The sequence below is a fragment of the Hypanus sabinus genome, chromosome 16 (assembly GCF_030144855.1).
Source record: "Hypanus sabinus isolate sHypSab1 chromosome 16, sHypSab1.hap1, whole genome shotgun sequence".
Lineage (NCBI taxonomy): Eukaryota > Metazoa > Chordata > Chondrichthyes > Myliobatiformes > Dasyatidae > Hypanus > Hypanus sabinus.
This window is the reverse complement of record NC_082721.1, coordinates 70,029-88,376: the sequence shown is the minus strand read 5'-3', so window position 1 is coordinate 88,376 and position 18,348 is coordinate 70,029. Positions and strand designations below refer to the sequence as shown.

At 44.0% G+C, this 18,348-nt stretch overlaps 1 protein-coding gene across 20 annotated transcripts in view; it reads right to left on the bottom strand.

Moving 5' to 3' along the window:
* Window positions 1–18,348, bottom strand: part of LOC132405932 (N-acetyllactosaminide beta-1,3-N-acetylglucosaminyltransferase 3-like) — a 115,848-nt gene that overhangs the window by 35,322 nt on the left and 62,178 nt on the right. For 2 of the 20 annotated variants that reach the window (XM_059990917.1, XM_059990918.1), the window contains exon 4: window positions 106–248. The exons of 16 other annotated variants lie outside the window; for them this stretch is intronic. The gene's annotated coding sequence lies outside the window, so the exon portion shown is untranslated. Of the gene's footprint in view, window positions 1–105; window positions 249–4,663; window positions 4,681–11,719; window positions 11,750–18,348 lie in introns of those variants that run through there. 2 more of the 20 variants (XM_059990919.1, XM_059990925.1) reach the window with 2 other exon arrangements.

Below are 18,348 nucleotides of genomic sequence, written 5' to 3'. Positions count from 1 at the left end.
CATGAGGAAGGATATTATCGACTATTGTAAAAGATGCCACACCTGTCAGGTGGTAGGAAAGCCAAATCAGGTTATTCCTAAGGCACCCCTCAGACCGATACCCACCTTTGAGGAGCTTTTTTCCCGAATCATTGTGGATTTTGTGGGTCCTTTGCCTAGAACTGCAAGTGGGCAGCAGTACGTGATGATCATGATGTGTGCTGCTACTAGATTCCTGAAGGCTGTGCCCCTGGGGAACATTAGGACTCCTGCGGTGGTAAAGGCACTCATTAAATTTTTCACCACAGTAGGGTTACCTAGAGAGATACAGTCAGATCAGGGGAGTACCTTTACATCTCGTGCATTTCAACAAATGTTAACTCAGGTGGGAGTTAAACAAATTTTAGCCTCTGCATACCACCCGGAAAGGAGCATTGGAAAGATTCCACGCAACTTTAAAGACCATGATTAAAACTTATTGCCAGGAAAATACTCGAGACAGGGATAATCCATTACCACTTCTGTCATTTGCAATGAGGGACACGGTTCAGGAATCTCTGGGGTTCAGTCCATTTGAGCTCATTTTTGATCATAGGCCCAGAGGACCCTTAACCTTCCTCAAAGAGAAATGGTCTAGTCCGAACGTGCAAGTCAATGTGATTGACTATGTTTTGAAGTTCCGTGAAAGGCTCCACAAGGTTTGCGACCTTGCCAAGCAAAATCTTAAAGACTCCCAGACTAAAATGAAACAATGGTATGATAAATGAGCCCGAGAACAAGAATTTCAAGTGGGCAATAAGGTTTTGGTCCTGTTTCCTTTAGTTACCAACCCCCTACAGGCGAGATTTCAAGGGCCGTACAAAGTGATCAAGAAAATAGATTCTCTGAATTATATGATTGAAACTCCTGATAGACGAAAGCTGAGATAGTTGGTTCACGCTAACATGCTAAAGGGTTATCATGACGTGATCCCCCCACGTCGGTCAGTGCTGTCATGAAAACAGATGAAGCAGTAAGGATTGATGGGGAGGGGCCCGAATGTTTTGAAAAGATAAACATAGTACCCACCAGACTAGAGAACTCTGTTATTTTGGCCAACTTTGCTGATAAAGTGAGTCATTTGGGACCTGGACAAAGAGAGCAGCTGACACAGCTAATTAACTGGCATGCAGATTTATGTCCAGATGTTCCAAGGAGGTGCAAAACAACAGTGCATTATGTTACCTCTGCCCAGCCTATTAAGCAATCCCCTTATTGGATGAATTTGGAAAAAAGCAAGCTAGTGGAAAAAGAAATTGAGCATATGCTAGCTGCTGGCATTATTCGAGAATCTTCCTCCGCATGGGCATCTCCATGCGTGGTTGTACCAAAGCCTGACGGTAGTATAAGATTCTGTACAGATTACCAAAAGGTGAATGCCATTACACAAACAGATGCTTACCCTATCCCCAGGATGGATGATTGTATTGATAAAGTAGGTAAAGCTAGATACATCACCAAGATTGACTTACTCAAAGGATTCTGGCATGTTCCTTTAACGGCAGGGGTTGAGAAATTTCAGCATTTGTCACACCATCAGGGTTTTATGAATATAATGTTTTGCCGTTTGGAATGAAAAATGCTCCAGGGACATTTCAGAGAATGATTGACGCAGTGATTAAAGGGTTAACGAACACAAAGGCTTACATTGACGATGTAGTGGTCTGGAATGATACATGGAATGAGCACATTGAGGCTGTGGAGAAACTGTTTAAACGAATGTCTGCAGCCAATCTCACAGTGAACCTCGCAAAGAGTGAGTTCGGCCACGCTACGATCACGTACTTGGGGTATGTGGTAGGACAGGGGCAGTTGGCTCCTGTGCAGGCTAAAGTACAGGCTATTTCTGAGGTTCCTGTCCTCACAAATAAGAGGGCACTGAGAAGGTTTTTGAGAATGGTGGGGTACTATTGGAAATTTTGTGAGAACTTTGTGGATATTGCCCTGCTGCTTACAAAGCTCTTGCAGAAGGAAGAGAAGTTTGAATGGAGCAATCCTTGCCATATAACCATATAACAATCACAGCACGGAAACAGGCCATCTTGGCCCTCCTAGTCCGTGCCGAACCCTTAATCTCACCTAGTCCCACCTACCCGCACTCAGCCCATAACCCTCCACTCCTTTCCTGTCCATATACCTATCCAATTTTACCTTAAATGACACAACTGAACTGGCCTCTACTACTTCTACAGGAAGCTCATTCCACACAGCTATCACTCTTTGAGTAAAGAAATACCCCCTCGTGTTTCCCTTAAACTTCTGCCCCCTAACTCTCAAATCATGTCCTCTAGTTTGAATCTCCCCTACTCTCAATGGAAACAGCCTGTTCACGTCAACTCTATCTATCCCTCTCAAAATTTTAAATACCTCGATCAAATCCCCCCTCAACCTTCTACGCTCCAATGAATAGAGACCTAACTTGTTCAACCTTTCTCTGTAACTTAATTGCTGAAACCCAGGTAACATCCTAGTAAATCGTCTCTGCACTCTCTCTAATTTATTGATATCTTTCCTATAATTCGGTGACCAGAACTGCACACAATATTCCAAATTTGGCCTTACCAATGCCTTGTACAACTTTAGCATTACATCCCAACTTCTGTACTCAATGCTTTGATTTATAAAGGCCAGCGTTGCCAGGAAGCTTTTGAGAAGTTGAAAACCATACTGTGTTACCACCCTGTGTTAAAAGCACCTGATTTTTCAAAACCTTTCTCCCTGGCAACCGAAACAAGTGATGAGGCTGCAGGGGCAGTCTTACTGCAGAAAGCTGGGGATGAAGTGGAACACCCAGTGGCATATTTTTCTAGGAAGTTCAATGTGCACCAAAATAATTACTCCACTGTGGAGAAAGAATTGCTGGCACTTATCCTAGCGATACAGCATTTTGAGGTCTGCATTTGTTCAGCACAGAGACCACTAATTATTTATACTGATCACAACCCCTTGGTATTTTTGGCTAATATGAAGAATAAAAATAGACGGTTATTAAGTTGGAGTCTGTTGTTACAAGAATTCGATATTAAAATACAACATGTAAAGGAGAGTGACAATGTAATTGCTGATTGTTTATCCAGGTATTAATTTGAAAGTATATCTGTATTATTCTTATAGTTAAGACCACTCTTGTATCATATTAGACTTCGTAGTAGGCTTTACTAGTTAATTTTCACCCTGGTGAAAATTCCTGGATGGATGGGGGTGTTATGAGTGCTGGGCAGACCTGATGGAAATGGGGTGCGGAGTTAGCTATTTCCCCCCCCCACCCCAAGAACTATGAACTATTGCTATTGCTATGCTGCTAATGAGAGAGAGAGATGAAGCACAGAGGCAGGGACATCTGCTACAGATGAGAGAGAGAGAGAGAGAGAGACTGTAGATCTATTGTGTTTTGACTCTTCCTGGATTATTTACCTTTCACTACAAGGATGTTACTTTAGTCATTAACATTCCTCAGGAGACAGCAGGAGTGGCCTGATTTGATGGACACAGTCATTTAGAGTTGATGGATGGCTGAGACCCCGTTAGTAGGGATAAAAGACAGGTCTGAGGAGACACCCCTCAGACACACCAGTAGACACTGACCAAGTGTTGGGCACCCACAGGAAGGTGGGGGCTTCGAGGACCAAATCAGGAGATCGATCAATAAAGCTCTCAGTGTGATGGCAGGACCAGTGGGGACTTGGGTGTGTGTCCACTCATGTCAGAGTGACAAGTACACCACAGAAGAATGGTCTAGCTGAAGAACAGAGGAATCATAGCTGAATGACCACAACGATACGACGGAATAAGAAAGCAACAGAAGGTTTGCCTGCTGCAGCTGCCTAATCTCTCTCTCTCTCTCTCTCTCTCTCTCTCTCTCTCTCTCTCTCTCTCTCTCTCTCTCTCTCTCTTCTCTCTCTCTCTCTCTCTCTCTCTCTCTCTCTCCAACAATTACAATACAACAACCATAACTACCTCAGCACACATGAACTGAACTGGACTCTATATTCTCTTAAGACAATTCATTTACCCCTAGACCTTAATAGAGCTTGTTTATTATTGCTTATTAATATTCCTACACTTTTAGGTTTATTGTTGCTAACCTGTGTTATATGTATATTTGAATTATTGGTATTGTTCTGCTTGTTTTACTAATAAACACCTTTGGTTATAGTACCACCAGACTCCAACAGATTCTTCTATCTCTGCTGGTCTGTAAACCCAGTTACAGGGTATGTAACAAGTCCTATATTTGCAGCAGATATTTTGGGGGCTCGCCAAATAGCCTCAGCCAATGGCTCAATCACTAGTGTGAAAACCCTAATGCGTGGTGATAAAGTGCAGCTCTGCTGGCTACCCCTCAGAGTACTAAAATTATTCAACCTAATACCATTAGTGAGAATCGCAGCCAAAGAGTCATTATAAAGAATCTTCACCCACTTAATAAAATTATTGCCCAAACCAAATCATTCTAAAGTGAAAAAAAGATGCGACCATTCAACACGATCAAAGGCCTTTTCTGCATCTAAGGAAACCACCAAGCCATCCACCTTCATTTTCTTACAGAATAGCAGAAATAGAATCTTTAAAATATTTTTAAGGCAGTTGTATTCTGAAGTTAGTGGATGAAAAGTTACTAAGATTAGCCGTAGTCTTAACAAACGTTAAGCAGGCTGAAGAAGCTAAGTGGCCTACTCCAACTTGTACATTCCTGGATTTTGGGAGTGTCCGAATCTCTTTCGCTGAAAACCACAATTTCAAGCAGGAAACGTTAATCATCAGCATTGACAACCAGATAACGGAATTAGTAAATATTGTGCTGAAATGCTAATTAGTTTTCCCGCGTATCTGCACATTTTTCTCCAAAGTTTCAATATGCAGGCTTTAATCACAGGAGTTTAATCAATATTTGCCTTGTGCTTAGCTTGCTTTATTAATTATACAGAACAACTTGTTTTCTGAATATGCAACTGCTTTGCACACAAGCTTTCGATATACAAGTCTCTGAGGGGAAAGGTGCAATAATGTGCAGAAATATATAATTGTCTAAATGGACAAAATGGCAAAGCATCTCCAGAGTAACACATTCAAAATGCTGGAGGAACTCAGCATGTATGGAGTGGAATAGAGTTAATGTTTTAGGCCAAGACACTTCATCAGGACTGGAAAGAAAGGGGGAAGAAGCCAGAATGAGTAGGGGGGAGGGGAATGAGAACAAGCTAGAAGGTGATAGCTGAAGCCAGGTAGGTGGAGGAGGGAGGATAAAGTGAGAAGCATGGAGGTGATGGATAGAAAAGGGCTGAAGGAGGAATCTGATAGGAGAGAACCATAGAACACAAAAGCACAGAAAACAGGCCACTCAGCCCTTAGAGTCTGTGCCAAAACTTTATTCTGCTAGTCCCATTGGTCTGCACCCAGTCATAACCCTCCAGACCTCTCCCATCCACGCATCTATCCAATTTGTTCTTAAAACTTAAGAGTGAGCTCGCATTTACCACGTCAGCTGGCAGCTTGTTCCACACTCCCACCACCCTCTGAGTGAAGAAGTTCCCCCTAATGTTCCCCCTGAACCTTTCCCCTTTCACCCTAAAACCACATCATCTTTTATTTCTCTCTCCTAATCTAAGTGGAAAGAGCCTACTCGTATTTACTCTGTCTATACCTCTCATAATTTTGTAAACCTCTTATCAAATCCTCCCTCATTCTTCTACGCTCCAAGGAATAAAGCCCTAACCTATTCAATCTTTCCCTGTAACTCAACTCCTGAAGACCCGGCAACATTCTAGCAAACCTTTTCTGCATTCTTTCAATCTTACTGATACCCTTCCTATAGTTAGGTGACCAGAACTGAACTGCACACAATACTCCAAATTTGGCCTCACCAATGTCTTATATAACCTCACCATAACACTCCATATCCTATACTCAATACTTTGATTTATGAATGCCAGGATGCCAAAAGTCTTCTTTACAACCCTGTCTACCTGTGACGCCATTTTCAGGGAATTATGTATCTGAGCTCCCAGATCCCTTTGTTCCTCTGCACTCCTCAGTGCCCTACCATTTACTGTGTATGTCCTACCTTGATTTATCCTTCCAAAATGCAACATCTCACACTTGTCTGCATTAAATTCCATCTGCCATTTTCTGGCCCATTTTTTCAGTTGGTCCAGATGTCTCTGCAAGCTTTGAAAGCCTTCCTTGCTGTCCACAACGCCTCCAATCTTAGTGTTATCAGCAAACTTGCTGATCCAATTTACCACATTATCATCTAGATCATTGATATAGACAACAAACTACAATGGTCCCAGCACAGATTCCTGAGGCACACCACTAGTCACAGGCCTCCAGTTTGAGAAGCAATCATCCACTCTCTGTCTTCTCCCACACAGCCAATTTCGAATCCAGTTTACAATTTATGCATGGATACCTAGTGTCTGAAACTTCTGAACTAACCTCCCATGTGGGACTTTGTCAAAGGTCTTAGTAAAGTCCATGTAGACAACATCCACAGTTTTTACTTCATCTACTTTCTTAGTAACCTCCTCGAAAAACTCTACAAGATTCGTTAAACACGATCTATGACATACAAAGCCATGGTGACTATCCTTAATCAGTCTTTGGTTGTCCAAATACTTGTATATCCAATCTCTCAGAACACCTTCCAATAATTTATCTACTCCTGATGTCAGGCTCACTGGCCTGTAATTACCTGGTTTACTTTTGGAGCCTTTTTTAAACAACGGAATAACATGAGCTACCCTTCAATCCTCCGGCACTGCACCTGTGGCTAAGGGCATTTTAAGTATTTCTGCCAGGGCCCCTGCAATTTCTGCACTAGTCTCTCTCAAGGTCCAAGGAAATATCATGTCAGGCCCGGGGTATTTATCTACCTTTATTCTCTATAAGGCAGCAAGCACCTCCTCCTCTTTAATCTCTATATGTTCCATGACACTACTGCTTGATTCCCTTCCTTCCATATAAACTGTCAGTTTCCTGAGTAAATAGTGATGCAAAGAAATTGTTTACGATGTCCCCCATCTCGTGAGGCTCCACACATAGATGACCATTCTGATCTTCTAGGGGACCAATGTTCTCCCTTACTATCCTTTTATTCTTAATATACTTGTAGAAAACCTTCAGATTTACCTTCACATTATCTCCCAAAGCAACCTCATGTCTTCTTTTTGCCTTCCTGATTTGCTTCTTTAGTATTTTCTTACATTTTCTATACTCTTCAAATACTTCAGTTTTCCTTATTGCCTATACCTGCTATACACCTCTTTCTTTTTCTTAACCAGATCGCCAATATCCCTTGAAAACCAAGGTTCCCTATGCCTGTTAAATTTGCCTTTAATCCTGGCAGGAACATGTAAACTCTGCACTCTCTAAATTTTGCCTTTGAAGGCCTTCCACTTACTAAACACATCCTTGCTAGAAAGCAACTTTTCCCAATCCACTCTTCGTAGATCCTTTCTCATTTCCACAAAATTGGCCCTTCTCCAATTTAGAACCTCAGCTTGAGGACCAGACCTATCCTTATCCATAATTAACTTGAAACTAATGACATTATGGTCACTGGACCCAAAATGTTCGCCTACATGTACTTCTGTCACCTGACCTTTCTGGTTCCCTAATAGGAGATCAAGTATTGCATCCTCTCTCATAGGTACCTCTATATATTGATATCGAAAAATTTCCTGAACACATTTGACAAACTCCAAGCCATCTAGCCTTTCACAGTGTAGGAGTTGCAGTCAATATGTGGAAAGTTAAAATCCCCTACTATTACAACTTCCTGCTTCTTACATTGGTCTGCTATCTCTCTACAGATTTGCTCCTCCAATTCTCTCTGACTGTTGGGTGGTCTAATATACAACCCTATTAGTGTGGTCATACCTTTCGTATTCCTCAGCTCCACCCATGTGGCCTCTGTAGACAAGGCCTCTAGGCTGTCTTGTCTACGCGCAGCTGTGATATTTTCCCTGACTAGTAATGCCACTCCTCCCCCTTTCATCCCTCCCCTCTATAACATCTGAAACAATGGAACCCAAGAACATTAAGCTGCCAGTCCTGCCCCTCCTGCAACCAAGTCTCACTAATAGCAATAGTGTTGTAATCCCACGTGCCATTCCACGCCCTAAACTTATCTGCCTTACTTACAATACTCCTTGCATTGAAATAGATGCATCAGAGAACATTTCTATCATGTACAAACCTTTGATTTCTGTCTATACATTCAGTTCTCACATGACCTTTATCCTCCTCCAACTCACTATCTGCTCTAACACTATGGTTCCCCTCCCCCTGCAGATCTAGTTTAAATCACCTGGAGCAGCACTAGCAGATCTACCCGCAAAGATGTTAGTCCCCCTCCAGTTCAAGTGCAAACCATCCCGTCAGAACAGGTCCCACCTTCCCTGGAACAAAGCCCAATTATCCAGAAACATGAAGCCCTCCCTCCTGCACCATCTCCTTAGCTACGTACTTAGCTGCATTATCTTCCTATTTCTAGCCTCATTAGCATGTGGCATGGGTACCCTGGAGGTCTTGTCCTTCAACTTTGCACCTAACTCCCTAAACTCTCTTTGTAGGACCTCCTCCTCCTTCCTATCCATGTTATTGGTCCCTACATGGACCACGACATCTGGCTGCTCACCCTCCCTCCTGAGAATACCGAGAATTCTATCCAAGAACTTGATAGGAGAGTGGAACCATAGGAAAAAGAGAAGGTTGAGGAGCACCTAAGGGTGAGAGTGATAGGCAGCTGACTATAACAAATTAAAGTAAGGCAAGAACAAACACAGAGGCCATTGTCACAGTGGCCTTCAGTTGAGTGGTCAGATTAAGAGTGGAAATTGTTTAAGTTTTAGCTCTTTGAGGTTTCAATGAGGAGATGCTTCAGTGAGAAAAGGCAAAAAAAGCTGGAGATAGAGTTCCACCCACCCCGCAATTTATTGTTCTTCCTTCTTTAGGAGTTGGAGCTGGTACTGGATGAACTCCGGATCATATTGGAGGCTGACGGAGTGATAGATAGGACATATAGTCATATAAAGAGGTAGTTACACCCAAGGTGCAGGACACAAGATACTGGGTTAGAGTCAGGAAGGGGAATGGGTTTAAACCCTGTGGCCACCACCCTCAACAACAGGTATATTACTTTGGATATGGGGGGAGAGGGGGAATAATCTAGTAGAGAAAAGTCACAGCAGTCAGGTCTCTGGCACTGAGTCTGATTCTACAACTCAGTGGTCTGTGGTAAGTGTGAGCTGTGGAGATAGGGGATTTGTTAGGGGAACAGAAAGGAGGTTCTGTGAGTGAAAATGAGATTCCTAGATGGTATGTTGCCTCCTGGGTATCAGGGACTGGGACATCTGAGATTGAGTTTTCAGCATTCTTAAGTGGGAAGGTGATCAGCCAGAGGTCGTGGTCCATGTAGGTACCAATGACATAGGTAGGAAGAGTGACGAGGTTCTGCAAAGGGAGTTAGGTGCTAAGTTAAAGGGCAGGACCTCCAGGGTTGTGATGTCAGGACTGCTCCCCATGCCACATGCTAGTGAGGCCAAAAATACAAAGATTATACAGATTAACATTAGGCTAAGGAGTTGGTGTAAGAAGAAGGGCATAGGACTTTTGGATCACTGGGCTCTCTTCCAGGGAAGGTGGAATCTGTGCAGAAGATTCAGTTTGCACCTGAACTGGAAAAGGATTAATATCCTAGAGGGAAGATCTATGAATGCTGCATTGTGGGATTTAAACGAGAGTTGCAGGGGGATTAGAACCAGATTGCCAGAACATTTGGTGGAGAGGATGTGGAGTCAGATGTTTGGTAAGACCTCAGACAAAGTCAGGAATGAAAAGGTTGAGCATGGAGCGACTAGTCTCCTGCACTGCACATGTTTTAATGCAAGAAGTATTGTAGGAAAGGCAAATGAGCTCAGAACATGGATCAACACATGGAATTATAATATTGTAGCCATCAGTGAGACTTGGTTGCAGGAGTTATAGGACTGGCAGCTCAATATTCCAGAGTTCCATTGATTTAGATGCAATAGAGTGAGAGAGATTAAAGGAGGAAAGTGATGTTATTAGTCAGGGAAAATGTCACAGCAGTGCTCAGTTGGGGCAGACTGGAGAACTCGACTGGTGAGGCATTATGGGTGGAACTAGAAATAAGAAAGGTATGGCCACTTTAATGGGGCTATATTACAAATCACACAACTGTCCTAAGCATTTAGAGGAACAAGTATGTAGAGAGAACGCAGACTGCAACAAGAATCATAAGGTTGTTATAGTAGGTGATTTTAACTTTCTATATATTGTGATGTTAGCCCCCTCCAGTTCAGGTGCAAACTTTGCATTAGTGATTAGTTAGTTTCAAAGTAAATATGCAAAAAGATATGACTGGTCTGCGGGTTGAGGTTCTAAATTGGAGAAAGGCCAATTTTAATGGTATCAGAAAGGATCTGGCAAGTGTGGATTGGGACAAGCTGTTTTCTGGCAAAGATGAAATTGGTAAATGGGAGGCCTTCAAAAGTGAAATTTTGAAAGTACAAAGCATGTCAGAATAAAAGGTAAAGACAAAGGTGTAGGGAACTTAGTTTTCAAGAGATATTGAAGCCTTAATTGAGAGTAAAATGGAGGTGCAGAGCAGGTATAGGTAAGTAGAACAAATGAGGTGCTTATGGAGTGTAAGAAATGCAAGAGAACACTTAAGAAATAAATCAAGAGGGCTAAAAGATGGAATGAGGTTGCCCTAGCATTTAAGCTGAATGAGAACCCAAAAAGTTTTAAAGAAATCTTAAGAGCAAAAGGATTGCAGGGACATGCAAGCTCGATTTCAATGTTTAAGGGAAAGATATATGGATAGTAGGGGTATAAAGGGCTATGGTCCCTGTATAGGTCGATGGGAGAAGGTAGTTTAAATGTTTTTGGCATGGATTAGATGGGTCAAAGGGCTTGTTTTTGTGCTGTACTTCTCTATGACTCCATGATGAAATTGGTCCTCTGGAAGATTGGAATGATAATCCACATGTGGAGCCAAAAGAGATGAGGGAGACTTTAAATTCAGTTTTGCATCTGTATTTACTCAGGGAATTAACACATAGCCAATAGAAATGAGGCAAAGCAGCATCAGCTTAATGGATCCTATACAGATCACAAAGGAGGTGGTGTTTATTGTCCTGAGGCAAATTAGGGTGGATAAATCCACAGGGCTTGACAAAGGATCGGTGCCGAGTCCTTTGTTGTTTGTCATCTATATAAATAATCTAGATGGTAATGTAGTTAACCAAATTCGTGGATGACACCAAGTGTATTGGACAGTGAGGAAGGCTGTCACGGCTTGCCAAGGGATCTGCATCAGCTGGAAAAATGTGCTGAAAAATGGCTGATGGAATTTAATGCAGAGAAGTGCAAGGTTTTGCACTTCAGTAGGGCCAACCAGGGTTAGACTTGCACAGTTAACGATAGGGCACTGAGAAGTGTGGTAGAGCAAAGGGATCTGGGAATACTGGTCCATAATTCATTGAAAGTGGCATCATGAGTAGATACAGTACAGAAAGCTTTTGGCACATTGGCCTTATAAATCAAAGTAATAAGTACAGCAGTTGGGATGTTACGTTGAAGTTGCATAAGACATTGGAGTATTGTGTGTAGCTTTGGTCACCTACCTATAGGACATATGTAAACAAGGTTGAAAGAGTAGAGAGAAACTTACCAGGATATTGCCAGGTTTGAAGGTCCTGAGCTACAAGTAAAGATTGAATAGATTAGAACTTTATTGCTTGGAACATAGAATATTAAGAGGAGATTTGATAGAGGTACACACAATTATGAGGGGTATAGATGGGATAAATGTAAGCAGGCTTTTTCCACTGAGGGGTGGATCAACAAATAGAGGTCATGGATTAAAGGTGAAAGGTGAAAAGTTTAAGGAGGAAACATCTTCACTCCGAAGGTCATGAGAGTGTGGAATGAACTGACAGTACAAGTGGTGCATGCAAGCTCAATTTCAATGTTTAAAAGATACATGGATGATAAGGGTATTGAGGGCTATGGTCCCGGTACAGGTTGATAGGAGTAGGCAGTTTAAATGGTTCAGGCCTGTCTAAATGGGCCAAAGGGCCTGTTTCTGTGCTGTACTTTTCTATGACTCTATGAGGAGAAGAGATGAGTTAAAAATTGAGTCAGAATAAGGAATGGAAAAGGAGAGGAGGAAGGGAAGAAATTACTGGAAATTGGAGAAATAAATGTTCATACCGTCAGGTTGAAGGCTACACAAATGGAATATAAGGTGTTGATCTTCCAATGGCTTGATCATGGCAGTAGAGGAGCCCATGGATCAACATGTCAGAATAGCAATGGGAAGTGGAATTCCACTTCCACTGTTGGCCAACTGGGAAATCCTCCCTGTTGCAAATGCAGTAAAGGTGCTCGATAAAGCAGGCTCTTGATCTACAGTATATTGGGTCTCACCAACGTACAGAAAGCTACACTGGGAACACTGAGTACAACAGATGGTGTTCAATAATACATTCATACAGATTCACATTACTGTCCTAAACGTTAAAAAAATTTACTTTTCAGACAAAAATTTTTTTTTTTAAATTACATTAAAACTCCTCTCAGCCACCAGTGCTCCAGGAAGAACAATAGACTTTTGTCCAACCTTTCCTTATACCTCATATCCTCTAAACCAGAGAGCACCCTGGTAAACGTCTTCTACGCCCTTTCCATTCTCCACTGCCTCCTGTGATGGGGTGACCAGTACTGCACATAGTAAGCCTATTCTGCACATATTTACTCAACCATCTCGAATTAATTCCAAACTATTTCTTTCTAAATTATTGTGGAGTGAGGAAATTATAGACCAGTGAGTCTTAGCTCAGTGGTTGGTAAGTTGATGGAGAAGATCCTGAGAGGTAGGATTTATGAACATTTGGAGAGGTGTAATATGATTAGGAATAGTCAGCATGGCTTTGGCAAGGACAGGTCATGCCTTACAAGCCTGATTCAATTTTTTGAGGATGTGACTAAACACATTGATGAAGGAAGAGCAGTAAATGTAGCGTATATGGATTTCAGCAAAGCTTTTGATAAGGTACCCCATGCAAGGCTTATTGAGAAAGTAAGGAGGCATGGGATCCAAGGAGACATTGCTTTGTGGATCCAGAACTGGCTTGCCCACAGAAGGCAAAGAGTGGTTGTAGACGGGTCATATTCTGCATGGAGGTTGATCACTAGTGGTGTGCATCAGAGATCTGTTCTGGCACCCTTACTCTTCATGATTTTTATAAATGACCTGGATGAGGAAGTGGAGGGATGGGTTGGTAAGTTTGCGATGACACAAAGGTTGGAGGTGTTGTGGATAGTGTGGAGGGCTGTCACAGGTTACAACAGGACATTGATAGGATGCAAAACTGGGCTGAGATGTGGCAGATGGAGTTCAACCCAGATAAGTGTGAAGTGGTTCATTTTGGTAGATCAAATATGATGGCAGAATATACTATTAATGGTAAGACTATTGGCAGTGTGGGGGATCAGAGGGATCTTGGGGTCCGAGTCCACAGGACACTCAAAGCAGCTGCAAAGGTTGACTCTGTGGTTAAGAAGGCATGCGGTGTATTGGCCTTCATCAATCGTGGAATTGAATTTAGGAGCCGAGAGGTAATGTTGCAGCTATATAGGACCCTGGTCAGACCCACTTGGAGTACTGTACTCAGTTGGGTCGCCTCACTACAGGAAGGATGGGGAAACCATAGAAAGGGTGCAGAGGAGATTTACAAGGATGTTGCCTGGATTGGGGAGCATGCCTTATGAGAATAGGTTGAGTGAACTTGGCCTTTTCTCATTGAAGCGACAGATGATGAGAGGTGACCTGATAGAGGTGTATAAGATGATGAGAGGCACTAATCATGTGGATAGTCAGAGGCTTTATCCCAGGGCTAAAATGGTTGCCACAAGAGGAATTAGGTTTAAGGTGCTGGGGAGTAGGTACAGAGGAGATGTCAGGAATAAGTTTTTTACTCAGAGAGTGGGGAGTGTGTAGAATGGGCTGCCAGCAATGGTGGTGGAGGCAGATACAATAGGGTCTTTTAAGAGACTTTTGGATAGGTACATGGAGCTTAGAAAAATAGAGGGCTATGGGTAAACCTACTAATTTCTAAGGTAAGGACATGTTCAGCATAACTTTGTGAGCCGATGGGCCTGTATTGTGCTGAGGTTTTCTATGTTTCTATGTTATAGACAATAGGTGCAGAAGTAGACCATTCGGCCCTTCAAGCCTGCACTGCCCTTCTGAGATCATGGCTGATCATCTACTATCAATACCCGGTTCCTGCCTTGTCCCCATATCCCTTGATTCCCCTATCCCTATCCATTTCTCTGCTTCTCTGTTTTGAAAGGGTGCCCCTCTATCCTGAGGCTGTGCTTTCTTGTCCTAGACTCTCCCACCATGGGAAACATCGTTTCCATATCTACTCTGTCTAGGCCTTCCAACGTTCGAAAGGTTTTAACAAGATCCCCCCCTCATTCTTCTGAATTCCAGTGAGTACAGACTCAGAGCCATCAAATGTTCTTCATGTAATAACCCTTTCATTCTTGGAATCATCTTTGTGAACCTCCTCTGGACCCTCTCCAATGCCAGGACATTTTTTTCTGGCCAGGGATACTATTACAGCTACAGAAAGGGTGGGTAATGTAGCAGGATCCTCTCTTGAGTCAGTCTGGGTAGAAGTCAGGAACAGGAAGGGAGCAGTTACTTTATTGCAAACACGAGGAAATCTGCAGATGCTGGAAATTAAAGCAACACACACAAAATGCTGGTGGAACGCAACAGGCCAGGCAGCATCTATAGGGAGAAGCACTGTCGATGTTTCGGGCCGAGACCCTTCATCAGGACTAACTGAAAGGAAAGATAGTAAGAGATTTGAAAGTAGGACGGGGAGGGGAAAATGCAAAATGATAGGAGAAGACCGGAGGAGGTGGGGTGAAGCTGAAAGCCGGAAAGGTGATTGGCAAAAGGGATACAGAGCTGGACAAGGGAAAGGATCATGGGACAGGAGGCCGAGGGAGAAAGAAAGGGAGAGGGGAGCACCAGAGGGAGATGGAGAACAGGCAGAGTGATGGGCAGAAAGCGAGAGAAAAAAGGAGGGGGGGAAAGCTAAATATATCAGGGATGGGGTAAGAAGGGGAGGAGGGGCATTAACGGAAGTTAGAGAAGTCAATGTTCATGCCATCAGGTTGGAGGCTACCCAGACGGTATATAAGGTGTTGTTCCTCCAACCTGAGTGTGGCTTCATCTTGACAATAGAGGAGGCCATGGATAGACATATCAGAATGGGAATGGGACATGGAATTAAAATGTGTGGCCACTGGGAGATACTGCTTTCTCCGGCAGACAGAGCGTAGGTGTTCAGCAAAACGGTCTCCCAGTCTGCGTTGGGTCTCACCAATATATAGAAGGCCACACCAGGAGCTCCAGATGCAGTATACCACACCAACCAACTCACAGGTGAAGTGTTGCTTCACCTGGAAGGACTGTCTGGGGCCCTGAATGGTGGTGAGGGAGGAAGTGTAAGGGCAGGTGTAGCACTTGTTCCGCTTACAAGGATAAGTGCCAGGAGGGAGATCGGTGGAAAGGGATAAGGGGGACGAATGGACAAGGAAGCCGTGTAGGGAGCAATCCCTGCGGAAAGCAGAAAGTGGGGGGAGGGAAAGATGTGCTTGGTAGTGGGATCCTGTTGGAGGTGGCAGAAGTTACGGAGAATTATACATTGGACCCGGATGCTGGTGGAATGGTAGGTGAGGACATGGGGAACCCTATCCCGAGTGGGGTGGTGGGAGGATAGGGTGAGGGCAGATGTGCAGGAAATGGGAGAGATGCATTTGAGAGCAGAGTTGATGGTGGAAGAAGTGAAGCCCCTTTGCCTAAAAAAGGAAGACATCACCTTCGTCCTGGAATGAAAAGCCTCATCCTGAGAGCAGATGCGGCGGAGATGGAGGAATTGTGAGAAGGGGATAGCATTTTTGCAAGAGACAGGGTGGGAAGAGGAATAGTCCAGGTAGCTGTGAGAGTCTGTAGGCTTATAGCAGATATCAGTAGATAAGCCGTATCCAGAGATGGAGAGAGAGAGATCAAGAAAGGGGAGGGAGGTGTCAGAAATGGACCAGGTAAATTTGAGGGCAGGGTGAAAGTTGGAGGCAAAGTTAATGAAGCCAATGAGCTCAGCATGTGTGCAGGAGGCAGCAACAAAGCAGTCGTCGATGTAGCGAAGGAAAAGAGGGGGACGGATACCCGCATAGGCTTGTAACATGGACTGTTCCACAAAGCCAACAAAAAGGCAAGCATAACTGGGACTCATACGGGTGCCCATGGCTACACCTTTGGTTTGGAGGAAGTGGGAGGAGCCAAAGGAGAAATTATTGAGAGTAAGAAATAATTCTGCTAGATGGAGGAGAGTAGTGGTAGAGGGGAATTAGTTAGGTCTGGAATCCAAAAAGAAGTGGAGAGTTGTGAGACCTTCATGGTGGGGGATGGATGTATATAGGGACTGGACATCCATGGTGAAAATAAGGTGGTGGGGGCCAGGGAACTTAAAATCATTGAAAAAATTCAAAGCATGAGAAGTGTCACGAACATAGGTGGGAAGGGATTGAACAAGGGGGGATAAAACAGTGTCAAGGTATGCTGAAATGAGTTTGGTGGGGCAGGAGCAAGCTGAGACAATGGGTCTACCTGGACAGGCAGGTTTGTGGATCTTGGGTAGGAGGTAGAAATGGGAAGCGCAGGGTGTGGGAACTATGAGGTTGGTGGCAGTGGATGGGAGATCCCCAGAGCTGATAAGGTTGGTGATGGTATAGGAGACAGTGGCCTTGTGCTCTTTAGTGGGGTCATGATCAAGGGGTAAATAAGAGAAGGTATCAGAGAGTTGTCGCTGTGCCTCGGCCAGGTAGAGGTCAGTACGCCAGACTACAACAGCTCCCCCCTTATCAGCAGGTTTTGTAGTGAGGTTGGGATTGGTGCGGAGGGAGCAGAGAGCAAAGTGTTCGGAAGGAGTGAGGTTGGAATTAGAACACGGTGTGGTGAAGTCGAGACAGTTGATGTCCCGTCGGCAATTAGCAATAAAGAGATCCAGAGCAGGCAGAAGACCAGAGCGGGGTGTCCATGAAGAGGAGGAGGATTGAAGATGGGAGAAGGGGTCACTGGTGGGGGTAGGTGAGTCCTTGCCAAAGAAGTAAGCTCGGAGATGGAGTCAGCGGAAGAAGAGTTCAGCGTCATGGCATATGCGGAACTTACTGAGGTATGGGCGAAGGTGGACAAAGTTGAGGCACTTACTGAGGACAGAGCGCACTGCCTCAGAGAGTTGAAGGTCGGAGGGAATGGTAAAGACCCGGCACGGATGAGAGATGGGATCAGAGCGGGGAGGGAGACTGGTGGTGTCAATGGAGAGGGAAGGGTTGGGGTGAGAGGAAGATGGAGCTTCACCCCACCCCCTCTGGTCTTCTCCCATCATTTTGCATTTCCCCTCCCCCTCCTACTTTCAAATCTCTTACTATCTTTCTTTTCAGTTAGTCCTGACGAAGGATCTCGGCCCGAAACGTCAACAGTACTTCTCCCTATAGATGCTCAAGATGTACAAAAAAGCTGGATGAACTCAGCAAGTCGGGCAGCATCCGTTGAAATAAGCAGTCAATGTTTCGGGTCAAGACCCTTCATCAGGACACCTATAGATGCTGCCTGGCCTGCTGTTTTCCACCAGCATTTTGTGTGAGTTACTTTATTGGGAATATTATATAGGACCCCTGGTTGCAGCAGAGATACTGAGGAGCAGACTGGGAGACAGATTTTGGAAAGGTGCAAAAATAACAGGGTTGTTATCATGGGTGACTTTAACTTCCCTAATATTGATTGGCACCTGATTAGTTCCAATGGTTTAGACAGGGCAGAGTTTGTCAAGTGCGTCCAGGACGGATTCCTGTCACAGTATGTTGACAGGGGGACTAGGGGGAATGCCATACTAGATCTAGTGTTTGGTAACGAACCAGGTCAGGTCACAGATGGGTGAGCATCTGGGGGACAGTGACCACCTCTCCCTGGCCTTTAATATTATCATGGAAAAGGAGAGAATCAGAGAGGACAGGAAAAATTTTAATTGGGGAAGGGCAAATTATGAGGCTATAAGGCTAGAACTTGCGGGAGTGAATTGGGAAGATGCTTTTGCAGGGAAATGTACGATGGACATGCGGTCGATGTTTAGGGATCTCTTGCAGGATGTTAGGGATAAATTTGTCCAGGTGAGGAAGATAAAGAATGGTAGGGTGAAGGAACCATGGGTGACAAGCAAG